The sequence below is a fragment of the Ochlerotatus camptorhynchus genome, unplaced genomic scaffold (assembly GCF_037179485.1).
Source record: "Ochlerotatus camptorhynchus isolate MF236.1 unplaced genomic scaffold, CSIRO-AGI_Acam_v1.1 ptg000111l, whole genome shotgun sequence".
Lineage (NCBI taxonomy): Eukaryota > Metazoa > Arthropoda > Insecta > Diptera > Culicidae > Ochlerotatus > Ochlerotatus camptorhynchus.
The window spans coordinates 494,227-508,997 of NW_027040601.1; positions in this window are offsets into that span (position 1 = coordinate 494,227).

Genomic DNA, 14,771 nt, shown 5'->3' on the forward strand with positions numbered 1-14,771 from the left:
TAATTGGTTATTTTAATGTGAAGATTGCGTTTAGCGCTAATTTACAGGATACCCAGGGATTGTTTTTGTTTGAATTTAAAAATTTAATATCCTACCAACTTGAGCACAGGAACCTACCTAACAACTTGAACTAAGTTGCCAAATCACGAATGATTTGGTGGTTTGATCGCAGACAGGTGACTCTGAAACTTTCCAGCGTGGACGTCTTTCGCTCCTCGAGTTTTCGAAAACCGGCCAGGTGGTGAATCTCAGAATTACGAGTTCGCGGTGAACTGTTGAGGATCATTCTGAGGATCTTGTTTTGGATCCTCTGAAGCTTTAGGCGGTGTCACTTAGCACAACTCTCCCAGATTGGCATACCATACTCAATTGCCGGCAGAATGATCTGTTTGTGAACAGCAAGCTTGTTTTTTGAGAGACAGGGTGAACTTCCTGTTTATCAGATGGTAGAGCGACCTGAGCAAGAGGTTACACTTGGTGGATATCTTGTCCACATGGGATCGGAATAGCAATTTGCTATCGGTAGACTACTTCACTCGACCATTCAATGGGAGTGCTATCAAGATGGATCTTGAAGTTAGCAGGTGGAACAAGCCAAGGTGAATTCGAGTGTGGAAACAGAATGTTTTATGTTTTAGCTGAATTGATACAAATCTTCCAGCTCTTAAAATAGCCGGACAGCTCGCCCAGGCCTGATTGTAGTTTACTCGCCAGAGTACGAATCACTAGACCCTTATAGATGATGGAGGTGTCATCTGCGAACATTGACAGGATACCACCACCCGGCAGACGTGCAAATGATTAAGAGTATATGCCCAAGTAGGCTACCCTGAGGTACCCCAGCATCAACATTGAACGTATCAGAGGGGACATTGTTCAAGTAGACCTGGAATGATCTGCCCGACAAATAGTTTTTGATGATCTTCACGAGGTAGATTGGGAAGTTGATTCGATGCAGTTTGTACACTAGACCATCATGCCAGACATTGTCAAACGCCTTCTCAACGTCAAACAATGCTATGGCAGATGTATTGAAACGGACTTATTCCACCTGATGATGTTAGTAACTTTACTTAGCTGGTGATCAGTCAAACTTTCCACGTTTTGCTTACTTAAGAGCATTTGGATGATCATGCCCCTCCTTGTTTCTGTATTTAGCTGATGTAGGTGAATGAATTGAAAAAAAAAATGCTACGATGTCCACGCTGCAGTGAACAAGTACAACGCTGATTAATTATGCGACTTCAGTTTGTGTTGTTAGGGAACAACTTTCTGATGGCTGTGTTAGGGGTAAGCCCCTTGCGATCGAAGATATTTTTTTAATTCTTTATTTAAGAGATTTTTAGGCGAAGGCTAGTTCATCTCTAAATAAATTTTTTGAGATATTTTAATTTTTCCATATTTCTTAACTTTAAGCTATTTTCATATTTCACATTTATAATGTGTGACAAACCACACAAATTTTATAAATGTGGCAAGTCTATTGACAAACAAATCATCAAAATCCATTGATTATTGGCCAAGTTATAAGCATTTAAAGTCTTTTTTTTATGATCGACTTCATTACAATCATCTCAGAGTATCATCAAATTTTATCTATTTTTTTTTTTAGTTCTTGAAAATCATCTGCAGCACACTTTCTGAATAGACTCTGCAATGCTCCTTAAATTAGTAATTATTTATGCAGAAGGATGACCTAGTAGTTCCTCGGTGTTTTCTCCGGAAAATTATCCTCAGCATTTACTACATGTATTCATCAGAAATTCCTACGGCCTTTTTCTAGGAATTCCTTATTAGTTTTGCTCAGGACGTCCATTAATTATTTGACATACTTCTCAGAATTACCTTGGATCTCTCCTTTTTAAGCCTCTTAAAATTATCATCGGATCATAAAATTTCGTAGGATTCATCCTCGGAATTCAATTTCCATGGAATTTTCCTCGGAGTTACCATAAATGCTTCTCGGTATGAAATCCTTTCGAAATTATTCTCAGAAATTTCAATAAATTCATTTCAGAGTGCCCTTTAAATATTACTCCTTCCCATGAAATTTTACTCCCATTGAATGTTTTTAAAAAAAAATACATAGGTTTCTCATTAAAACATAATTGGCATTCAAGTCAGAACATTCGTTTCCGAGTTCCTTTGCAGTTCACCGGGAATTAATTTTAGATTTAATATTTAGTAATCTCCTTTTTGTATATTTCCGAATTATTCTCCACACATTTGAATGAAATTATGCTCTGGATTCAATTTCTCCCTATTTCTTCCTGAATTTCCTTGGAGTCATCTGTTGAATTCTTTAGAAATTAACGTCAGAAATTCCTTTGAATTTTCCATAATTGTATTCAAGGGTTACTTGGAATTCTAAAATAGTTTCTCATAAAGTTTGGGGTTCCTCAGGACTGCTTTGAAAACATATTGCACTTGACGTTTTCCTAACAGTTCTCCACAGCATGATTGGCATACACAGTTTTGGTCACGAACTGCTCATTTGCCTTGAAAATTATGCAATGTTGATGTTTTTCTATATCTGTGATCTTGGAAAATACCCAGAAAAATACTCAAAGGCTGACAACCAGTTCTTCCAGAAAGGCGTTGAAATTTTCGTCGTCCAGCAGTTTGATCGGATCGTCTTCCTCATTGTTGGCCAATCTTCTTCCTCTTTGTTGGCTAAGAACAAATTTTCCCATTTATTAATTTTCCACAGATTTTTAAACTTTTATCGAACAGTTCCACAATTCAAAAACCCCATAAAACCTTACTGAATGGTTTAGTGTGTGGCATTTGCTGCATTTTTATGGCTTTCTGCGCTGCAACTGGCAGCGGAAGGTTACATTTGTGATGATATCTGAATTGTACTCAAGAGCATTTCTGCTTCAGCAACAACCCATCAGAGGTGTTCGTCCATACGCGATGTCCCTTCAAATGGTGGTAGTATGATTCCTCCAAGTTGAGGTTCTGAGGACAGTAGCCACACTTGTACCCTTCGCGGTCGATTGTTGTGGTTTCAAATCCACCTTGCTGGGAAAGGCATTGGTAGTTGAAATCGTAGAGTTGCGAGACTGCGACGGTAAATCTGCCGATGGAATCGGTGAAGACGCTGCCTGTGGTCCTCCTGTGTACATCCTTTTGGGTGTCAGCTCCTGGAGAGTGTTGTTGAACCGGGAGAATCGACCACACCTGTTTCCAAGTTGTGCAAAAAAGATTTCCTCTATGCATGCAATCTCAAGCAGCACATACATCAACATCACGCCAACGAGAAACCATTCGAATGTTAGATCTGCTTCTATCGGTTCGAGTACAGCAGGCACTTGGTGCGACAGATTCGTCAGAATCACGATGATATAGCCACTGATCGGAACATCGTGTGTACATTCTGCTCGGAACTGTTTGAACAGAAGAGTCACCTGAACGCTCACATCCAAACCTACCATAGAGGTGAAAGGCAGTTCAAGTGTTAAATGTGCCCGGCATCTTTCACCTACAAAAAATAAAACGACTTGCCAAACGGAGGCCTCCGGGGACTCCGCAAACGCCCTTAGGTGCTTGTGTCTCATAGTACTGCAGCTATGGTGAATCGATGGTCGAATGTCGATTATTGCTAGAAACTGCGATGCTGTTGCAGGATGTAATCAGCTTGAGAGTTGGCCTTACTCCGATGCGGTTACTGCTGTGCAGAATTGTATTATTACGATGGTTATGTCAACAGATCGTTGCTTGACAAAATTCATCGGACAAGCAGGACACTGAAAGTCACCAGGTAGGAAACACAGTCTGCTAAAAAGATGTTCAACAAAGCTGCTGAGGAGACAGATTCGGATGAAAATCACCACACCCGTCGTCAATCCAGATGGGTTCGAGGTGTTCCAGTATCGTGCTTGTCCGATGCAATTTGTCAAGCAACGAATTTAAAGGGGCCTGGGATTAAAACCAAGATGTTCTGCTCAGAAAGCAAAAACGGTCACTACTAGGCCACCTATCCCCGGTCTTTTTGAAATTTAAGAATAATTTACGATGCATATAAAGTATAATGTTTGGAAGTCTTACGATAACCTTAATTTGTTAAAAGGGCGATTAGGGAGGTATCCGCAGGTTTGTTAGTAAGATATTCAGAAATATGTACCGACAAGTAAATCGCATGTAGGCGACCATATTTTTACTAACATGAATTTACATTTACGAAGAAATGTGAAATAATAGATTTAGCTCGTTTAGTGTATCTTTAGGATTGTTCTTATTTAATTTACAGTATCTTACAGTACAGCTTTCGTATCCAGGTCGGATTTTTCAAGACAATATTTACGGTAGCATTGACAGTTCAATCATTACCAGCTTCATAAAGGTGCGTAGCTACTGATTCATGGTCCTTGCCGGAGCTCATTTTTTTGCACTCGGTCGTCCTCAGAACGGTAACCAGCTACCGGAGTGATGTGGTAATGTTTTGCTTTTATTTACCGGCCGCAAACATTTCCACCCAATGTCGGTGCGATGTTGTTGAATAAATTAACGGGATTTCCACACGGGTTTTCTTCCTGGAATGCTTGATGCTGGTGCACGTTTATACGTGCTACAGATGTGGCTTGCGGGACTCGAGGTTTTTTTTTATATGTCTGTGTTTGTATATCTGTTGGTTGCCTGGCTGGCCTTTTCGTTGACCATCAGCGACGGAAAACAAGATAATTCCATTTTACACCGCAGCAGTGATGATGTGCTCTAATTACTCAGTATTAATTTATATTCTGCAGTTCTTTGTTAAATTCTAGAGGAACATTTTAAAAGGATCCATCTGACTTGATTGACTATCTTCATCAACTTTCCCTTTCGTTACTGTCTCAGCTGTAAAATCATTCCCTGTTGTATTTCTTTTATCAAACTGTGTAACGAAAATAGCTCGAAATGTGTTTGCATAGCCGTGATTATCAATAGAGAAAGTCTCTCAAAGCTGATAGGACCTTTTGAAGAATTCATCTAGCTCGGAACCTTACCGTAGCTCAACGCTCGTAAAATTTCATCCCACAAGCTGTTCGCTCATGTAAATCGCATCTTCTCTGATTTATTCGATTTATTTGAAAAAATGAGTCCTCGAAGTCGCAAGCACTTGAGATATTCGAAACGGAGAAAAAGACAAAATCCTAGCAATATTTAAGGCTCGCACCGCACATGTGTCCCTTTTCGCTTTTCGCAACACAAAAGCACATTTCCGCACACACACACACACACACAACGGGATTCCCAATTTTACGATCCGCTCAAGATGAATAAGAGATATGTGTGTGCGTGTGTTTGTGTGGGTGGGTGTACAATATATGTAAATGGAATTCATAAAAAGATATGCCTTCGCCAGATGATGTCGGTCGGTATAAATGATTGGGTTTGCTTCTTTTGGGATTTGAATTCGGTCCCTGCATAAGCAGTTTTGCAAGTGAATCAATTTCGATGCCATTCATGCCAGCAGTCAGTCCGTGCGATGAAATCAAAACTCATAAACAATGTGACACTTCCATGTGTTCCTGTTGTTGGATTATGAGAGGCAAATCTTCGAATCAACAATATTTGCAGCAGGAGATTTTCCCTCTGAGAAAAACGGTACAAGCTAGAATTAAAGACTTCTTTGTTTGAGGCGGAGTTCACCGTGCCCCGTTTAGCTGCTAAATCGCTTCGTAAGCCTAACCAAACAAGCCCACACGGAGGAGTGCGGATGCAGGAAAACCCACCGGAGCAGCAAATGGAAAACTTTTCTGGCAAACGAATTTCTCCACAATCTCACCTGACGACCGACGACGGGGTGTGTGATTGAGGCAGGCAATCAGCGGATGTGACGCGTTTTCATAAACATCCGTGTGAGGCAGAACTTTTGTTTTACGTATCAAAGGTTTTATTTTCCCCTTATTGTCGGTTGTTTGCAACTAACTTTAAAGTTGAAACACAAACGATCGGAATGAAAAGGCCGGAAGGCGAACGTCGAGTTCCATTTAGATTGACTTTGATGTTTTCTGTTTTCTCTCAGATCGGTAAAAGAATTTGGTGGGTTGATGCGAAGTACTGCTTCTTCATCATCTTGTTCTCATTGCGTTTTACGTTTCAATTGGAACTTAAGACCTGTCCACAATTTTAATATTAGTCAATAGGTAAAATTTTAGCAGTTTATGGAGGATGTTTGAGTACCTCCGAGGGAAGCTGTTAAACAATTTAAAGTTCGCAAATTTTTCACAATATTTATCGGAACAACAACATTATCGGAAGTTTCATGTTCAACTGAATTTCACTGAAGTTCTGTGAAGTTTAATGAACATCTTCAAAGTTTGTTAGGATTTTATAAACATACAGCCATTCCATAGCAAAACGATATAGTGGTTCTCCGAATTTCGTAACAGTTGGTAGTTTTGTTCGGAAAATATTAGACCCGTATTTTTTATGTTCTCATTAGGGTGACCATTTTCATGTTAGGGTGGTCCAAAAAATAGATTTTATCTATTTTTTTTTTTTTCTAAAAAACTACATTTTTTTTAAAAACAATAACTTTTGAACCATTGGGCCAATTTGAATTATCAAAAATCAAATAAAAGGTTTTTAAAAATAATTTTCAGATTTTTTTTTAAATTGGATTTTTGTATAGAAGAACTATGATTGTATTTGATTTTTTATGGTTTTCATGGTTTGTAGTCAATGGGCTTAATACGTCTTTTTATTTATCTTTGAAAATTTAGGCTTTTCTACACAACATTTAAAAAAATCAGCGATATATTTTCCTTCGTTTTTCAAATTATAATGTTTATAAATTTCGCTCATTACTCCAATGCGACTAGATTACCCTGCGTCTCCAATGATACGTATCGAATATAACATGGTTACATTCCCAGCAAACCACAAATCGTATAAGGATGCTCGTTTAAAATCGTAAAAATATCCAAATTAAGTTGAAGTTGCAAAAAATGCGTTGAAATTGTTTAAGATGAAAAATTATAATTGAATTATAATCCTCTTTCCGATATTATATATGAGTGCGTTTGATATCAATAAGGAATTATTTAACGCGTTCCATTTGAAAAATGTTGATGATCTTATATATGTGTACATAAGATCAGTTTCAGTCAAAATATTGCACCATAACAAACAAAAAGTAACAGCCAATTGTTGGCAATATTTATGATCTTCCTCACATTCAGCCAATGACTATCGGAATTTACTATGGACCGAGTAAACTCTTGGATGCTGATGGATTATTGTCACCGATTATACAAGAACTACTGCTACTATTGGATTCTGGAGTACTTTGAATTGAAAATTCGAACATTTATAAAAAGCTTTGAAAACTTAAACGGGAAATATGGATTAAATGCACTACCAAGTGGAAATATTCTCCAGATACGAGAGTCATGGCATTTCCAAAAGTAGATGAGGAGCTAAGAACTCATGAGCTATTCCGTGACGGTAAATATCTAGATCATCAGCGCGGTGTATCACCGTTAATAAAATTACCGATTAACATGGTGGAAGACATAATTATTGCCGATGCATTTACTGGAACTAGGAGTGTGACGGAGATGAACTAGCCTACGGCTTAAAATCTCCTAAATAAAGAAAAAAAAAGAACTAGGAGTATTTCGGCAATTACTCTATGCATGGCGAACCAGATCGATGGCTAAAAAAGTTAAATGGAGTGTCAAAGAAAAGCAAGAAATTTCAGCAAAGCTCATTGTAAATATTGTAGTTTCCAAGTGAAATTCATCGTCGTATGCGCTCATTGAACCACATATCTCTTTGGATGGGTTTGGAATACATAATTTCTCACAACTATGTAGGTGTAGTTCTGCTCAAATATCACCTACCTTCCAGATATTACGAGCACTGCACACCAACCAACCAAACCCAAATCTTTACTAATTACTGTTTCTCTGGGAACCATGTTTGTTGCAAATTAAAATAGTTCATTACGAATCACATTAATGTACAGCTGAAATAATATAAGATAATAAATCATATATCATGCAGAACAAGATTGTATAATGCAATCTGCACTGCTCTGAGCAGTTTCAGCTAGAGGAGGAATGATATCATATAATACACCAGATCGAATTAGATTTAATCACGTATACAAGTGAGGCATCATAATTTGAAATTTATTGCTCCGTATATACGTGCTCATTAGAGTGTTTCAAAATAGGTCAAATCTGGGATTTCAAACGCTACCCTCTGGAATGATAGTTTTGGGGGTCAGAAACACCCTGCCAAAATTTGAAGTGATTTGGTTCACGGGAACCCCTCGCTCAAACGGCTTGAAGTTTGTATGGGGAAAATCGACAAAATGTATGGGGGAGCGAGCCACTTTCACATTCGCGGCTCTAGGTGGCGCTGTAGTGGGTAGATTTTCTTCGTGTACAAAATTTAGCACCTTTGGAGTATTGGGAACATCTTGGCTCAAGACCGGATGTGAATCCGAGTTACCCCCGAAAAGTTATTAGCGTTTCAAACGAACACCACCTGCTTTACTTCTGGGGAGGGCCTAACGCGCTTGTGCAGTTTTTATTTTTACGAATAAGTATACGAATAGCAATGTTTGCATAGGTATAACTTTTTTGTTTAACCATGAAATTGGTTTAAATTTTCACAGTGAGTAGAAAAATGTTCAAAATTATGGTCTACTAAAAATTGGAACAGATTGGCCAAGTGGTTCCGGTTTTATTCCGGGTTTCCGAGAGGCAATCGGGGGGTCCCCGATAAGGTACCAGTCGTCTAGAACAAGGTGGTGCTGAAAATCCACAGCAACAAGCATCTGTGGAGGCATCTGACCCGGATCAACCTTAATCTGGATTATTATGTATTTTTTATCAAAGTAGGCCTTGATTATTTTCTGCAACTATATGAAATGTAGTAAATTAATGATTTTAGATATATATAAGCGTTTCAATGGCTCCAAGTGGTCACCAGATGATCCGCCGGAAGATCCGAAACATCCGTAAAATTTAGTGCTACATAAATTCGATCAAAGTAGGCCTTGATTTTGCTCTGCAACAATGAGAAATGTTGTAAAATGGTAATTATAGATACACTAGCTGTTCAATGGCTCTGAGTAGTCACCAGATGGTCCGTCATAAGATCTGGAACATTCGTAAAATTGATTTCTGTGTAAATTTGAACGAAGTAGGCCTTGCTTTTTCTCTGCAACTATATGGAATGTGGTAAAATGGTGATTTTTTATATATTAGCTGTTCATTGTAACATCAGTAAAATTAATTGCTTCGTATGAGGACAGGTCCGGCGTAGTCGTTAGCAAGTGTGTAGGTGTGTAAGTCACACAAACATCGCATGTATTTAAATCGATTGGCAAACAGGTTGACACACATTTTCATCATCAAATAAAATATTTCAGGATAATAAAAAAATCAGTATCTCTGATCCACACATCCAACGAAGCCTTAAGTTATCCCCTTTCATTTCAGGGTAGTGTTCAAATGTAATTTCGGGGGAAAATTTTGACACTACCCTTAAACTAAATGGGATAGTCTAAAATTTTGTTGCTGAATACCAGTGCTAACGACGCCAGGGAGCCAGCTCCAACACCGGAACCCTACCCTATTGACCATCAACTCATGGACCGGGGACCAACGGCTTTACTTCCCGTAAATCGTGATCAGAGATTTTATGCCTCAGAAATACCCCACAGGAACCGACTGGGATTGAAGCCCAGGCCTTTTGGGATGAGAGGCAATCACGTTTACCACTAAACCACCGGTGCCGCAGTTCATTCACTGTTGGTATCGATTCCATGTTCACACAAACGGCACCATTTGAAATATTTAAAGAGTTTAAGGATATAGATTTTAAACAACGAAAAGAACTAAGCACAAAAACAAGTGTACCGACCAATCGCGGTGCTACATCAACCTTCCGTTCGTGCCCCTAGGCATAGACTCTAGTACTTTTTTTTTCATTTTCATATATTTCATGTAAACTTTGCGAACTTATCTAATAAAATTGGGGAAAATTATATAAGAAAGGTTTTGTAAGCCTGTTAGATGACTAGAAAAAAAATTGGGTCATCTTTGGGTAACAATAAACAATTTTCGATTTTAAAAAAATAATATTTTTTTGCTTCGATATAACGTAACTCGATATAACGTAACGTTGCTTTATATCGAGGTTCGACTGTATTTGCATTATCTACAACTTTGCTCAAGATGCCAACCACTTTTGAGCATGTTTACAAAATTTGAATTTGCTATTGCCCTTCTAGGTGGATAGATCATAATTTTACTAACTTCAAAACAAAGCTTACAAAGTATCTAACAACTTCTTTGAAGACACTACCCTTCCAAAATGACGTTTACATACCCAAAATAAAAAATGCACGTTTTCGGTAGGTTTGAACCACTGTGCATTCTTGTAAATCTCTAAGCCACGTCTCAACCTTTTGAAAAGTGCTACTCCCGTCATAACACCGTGCACTACTCGATTGTGCTATACGCAAGTAGCACCTGAGCTGTCCAACTACTCTCTCGTAAATATAAAATTTCTCTCTCCTTAGTATCTTTCTCCTTCCAAATATAAGGGACGCGCTCCCTTATTTTAGAGTAGCACCAGTGTTTTTTGCACCACTCTGAGTTTTTAGTCGATCTCTGACTCTGAGTGAACGCTCTCGAATCATAAAATCACCATATGTTTGACACGATTTAAGTGCATTCACTTTGATGTGATATCAAAATTAATGTTTTGATGTGCAGATTTGGATTCCATAATCGATCGCAACAGAGGGCAGTACAGAGATCGGAGACAGAGAGGATCGGAGAGCTGTCAGTTGGCTGTACAGATAATATCGTTGTAGTGCGATCGGAAGGTCAGCGCTGAATCTACGATGACACCAAGATCACGAAGAACAGGCTCAAGGGACTGACCATTAATTGAATAATCGTACGTAATCGGGTTGAGGAAAACTATTCAGCAGCAGTTGTAGAGCATAGTAGAGCTCGATACCTTTAATGATCCAGTATATTTTGACGCCCTCAGCGTAAAACACACGGCAGCCAGATGGAAGTACGATAAGTTTGAAAATTGTTCCGAAGATTCAAATCCGATATGAACGGTGAGGTTCTGATCCGTAAGGTATGATCCAAACCAGGAAACAAGATCCACAGAGACACCAATTCTTCCTAGACGTTTCAGTAATATTCCGTGGTCAACTCTATCGAATTCTGATCTGAAATCAGTGTAAGTGGTGTCGATCTGAGCTCCAGCATCAATGTTGCATATGCAAAACGAAGCAAGTTGGACGAGATTGGTAGATGTTGATCTTTTGGGGATATAAACCGTGCTGATCCGTAGAAATGTAATTCTTACAGGAGTCGAAAAGTACATAATTTATTGTGATTTTGAATACTTTTTAATAAGCACACAACGAAGCTATTCCTATGTAATTATCGATGTTCTGTCGATCCCCTTTTTTTAAACAAGAGGAACATGACTGACGTTTTCCAGCTAGTGGAAAAACTACGCTTCCGTAATGATATGTTGTAAAGTGTCATAAGAGGAAAAATCAACTCTTCGCCGCATTTTTTTTTTTTCAGGATGCATGACAGTACGCCATCTGGATTGGACACAGAGTATTTCAATTTGTCTATTGCGGAGTCCACCTGATTCGACGTGATAGTAAAGCTTCTAAGTGAACAGACACCACTAGCTGTATCTCTACAAGCTTCTGTGATTTGACGTGCAGATGACGTAAAATAATTTAATGCCCTTCTAAAGTGAGTGGCATTAAAATTGCACTTTTCCAAAGAGAAATTGATGACTTCATTGCCCATAAACATCTCAACGGGTAACCCATTTATAGTTGACAAATTTCCTAAAATGTCGTGGATGTCTGCGTAGATTTTCCTGAGTTCGTTTGCAGTAGCGTTTGTACAGATAACGGTTATACGTGCGATAATTGTTACTAGCACGTGCGAAATGTTGCTTGGCAGAAGAACAACGAGATTGGAAGTAGCTTAGAAATGCTTTGGATCTTAGACATTTGAGTCGACGTAAATGTGTATTTCCCCAAAGTAATTTCGAAGCCTGCGCAGTGGAACAAAATCAACCAAGTAACTATTCTACAGCAATGTCAATATCTTCAGCGGATTTAAGGATGCGACAGTCAGTGTGGAGAAGCGCTTCAAGTAATCCTTCAAATCAGCGCGGTGAAAGTCAAGTCCAGGTTCGTCAGGAAAACTCTCAAATTCAGTAGGCTGTGAGAGACTACTAGTTACTTCAAAAGTGGTATGATTGGCATCAAGAATAGAGAGCGGTTCTACTAGAGAGAGTCTAGTATAAGAAAGGAGCGGACTGGCTGGTTTTGAGCTTAGAGGACAATTGGCTTCTTCCTCTTTTATTTCAATCTCTATTTCTATCTTTATCTATCTCTGTCTCTATCTTACGCACATGAAATCGGCCAATCAGGAGCTGGTTCACGTTTGACAGAAAAGTGGTTCATTTTCGCTCCCATATTGTCACCTCTTCTCTTAGGTTTTGAGCCAAACGAACTGTCAAAGCCAGAGCCAATCGAGCAGCGCCTATCTTTAGTACATTGGCAGTGTTGCTTGAAATCACCTAGGTATAGGTTTCCAAGGCAGTTTGTTTTTAATCCGCTACTCTCTTATACTAGAGCCTCTCTAAGTTCAATAGCTTCTTCAATCTGGCATCGAGAGAGCGTTGCTTCATTCACCAAAGCGAAATCCATGATTCGCATGTTCTGATTAGTAATATAGTTAACTTGATACAGACCATGCAGATTGAAGCCATCGAGTAACGAGGCTCAAGCCCCGAACATTCGAGTAGTACACCCTTAGTTTGTTATTAGCATCTGAGACCGGTTCGTTGCAAGCAAGTGTAACGGGAGTAGGCACAGATAATCGTTCTGGAAATTTGATCTACTTGGACATATACTATTTCTAGCGTTACCTGGACGAAGATCTGGAATGCCATCGAAATCAGTAGCGGAGTAAGAAGTCAGGAAGGATGCGCAAGCAGTGGCATTGGGTCCACTGGCTGGAAGGAATGCTGATGCTGTTTGCTCTGGATCGATGACCGGTAACGGCTGAGCATCTGGGCGTGGTACAGTATCAACCACTCCATTCATAAAAGCGGCGCTGTCAATGAGACAGATTTCATTAAGCAAAAAAGTGGTAATATTATCGTACTTGCCTATATTCACTAGTTTTAAAAGCAGTTCTATTAAGCATTAATTCGTTTGGCTTAACTGCTGTGTCATTTGGGTATCTAACTAAAATTTGACTTTCTCCCTATTGATTTTAAGACTAAATTTGGATAGCTCCTCTTCTAGAACTTAAAGAGTATTCTCAAACTCATTCATACTTCTTGCTATTATTAGTATGTCATCGGCAAATGCTAAAATTATCTGCAGTTTAAATCAATCTAAATCTATCAAACCTAATTCAGGAATATCTCTTGCCATGTTTTTAAGGACATCTTGTATTAAATAATTGAAAAGTGGAGGGAACATCCTTGTTTATTCCCTTACCACTTTTCAACCCTTTATAAAATTAGTTTTGCCCTAAAACTCTAGTGAGTTCATCCTTAACATATAATAACACCCTGTCAAATAATCTAGATGGAACATTTAAATTTAGTTAAACTTCTCTTAAACACTGCGCATTTACTGTATCAAATGCCTTACTGATATCCAGCGCTAAAACAGTAAGATCTTTTTCTGCATTCCAATATTATTCCATGACTCGCCTAGCAATGAATATATGATCATCTGTTGATCTACTTCTTGTAAATGCTGCTTGATGGAACCCTGGATCTCCTGTGAATTTTCGACGCTGGTTACCTATCCATTAGGCATATACTTTATAAACCAAATTACAAAGAGATATCCTACGAAAACGATCGGCTTCTTACCTTTTTTGGAATGGGAATTTGCGTCAATTTGTTCCAGTCTTTGGGCATTATGTTTTATCTATATACCAACTTCATAATTTCTACTAGCTCTTCTATCGTGCAATGATCTGCATTTTTAAGATATTCTAAATAAACTCGGTATGGCCCGGGCGTTTTTCCATTACAAGAAGTATTGATTTTAAATCTAATTTCATTTAAGAAAGGAGGGTTTGGTAACGGAACGTAACCGGGTTTATTACAAAAAACTCTTTCTGGCCCTTGACAATCCTTCAAAATATTATCCCATACTCGTGTACTAATTTTTGACACTTCGTTGTTCTTCTGTTTTAAGAAGTTTTTTAGATAACTGTATGTTTTTTTTATATTCACATTCCTGCGTCAAAATCGTTTAGTTGTTTAAAGAATCATATAATTTCTATTTTCTTATGGTCTTTTATAGCTTGAGCTAACTCTTGTTTGCGATTACCTAATTTGTATTTTTAGTTCTGCCTGTGGAAAATCTCAAAGCATTTCTTAAATTATTAAAAGCTTTTCTCCGCTTTGGTGTACTTGGGATTAGACTTACTCTTAATATGCTAGAAGTGGCTATTTTCATCTTTTTAACTAGGTTTTAATATCTTTGATCTACCGAATATTTGTTTGTTTAACTTTAATTGATTTTATTTTTTCCTGATATTTCTTTTTAATACTTGGAACCTTTACTATATAGATGCGAGATTATTCCTTTGCTTTTGATGCTTGAATTTCTACATATTTAAATGGAATACCAACTTGGATCAGTTTATGATCCGTTTTGACCTGTGTCAAATATCCTTAAGTAAATTTAATCGTAAAATTGTCATACTGCTGAGCTAGAATATGATCTATTTGAC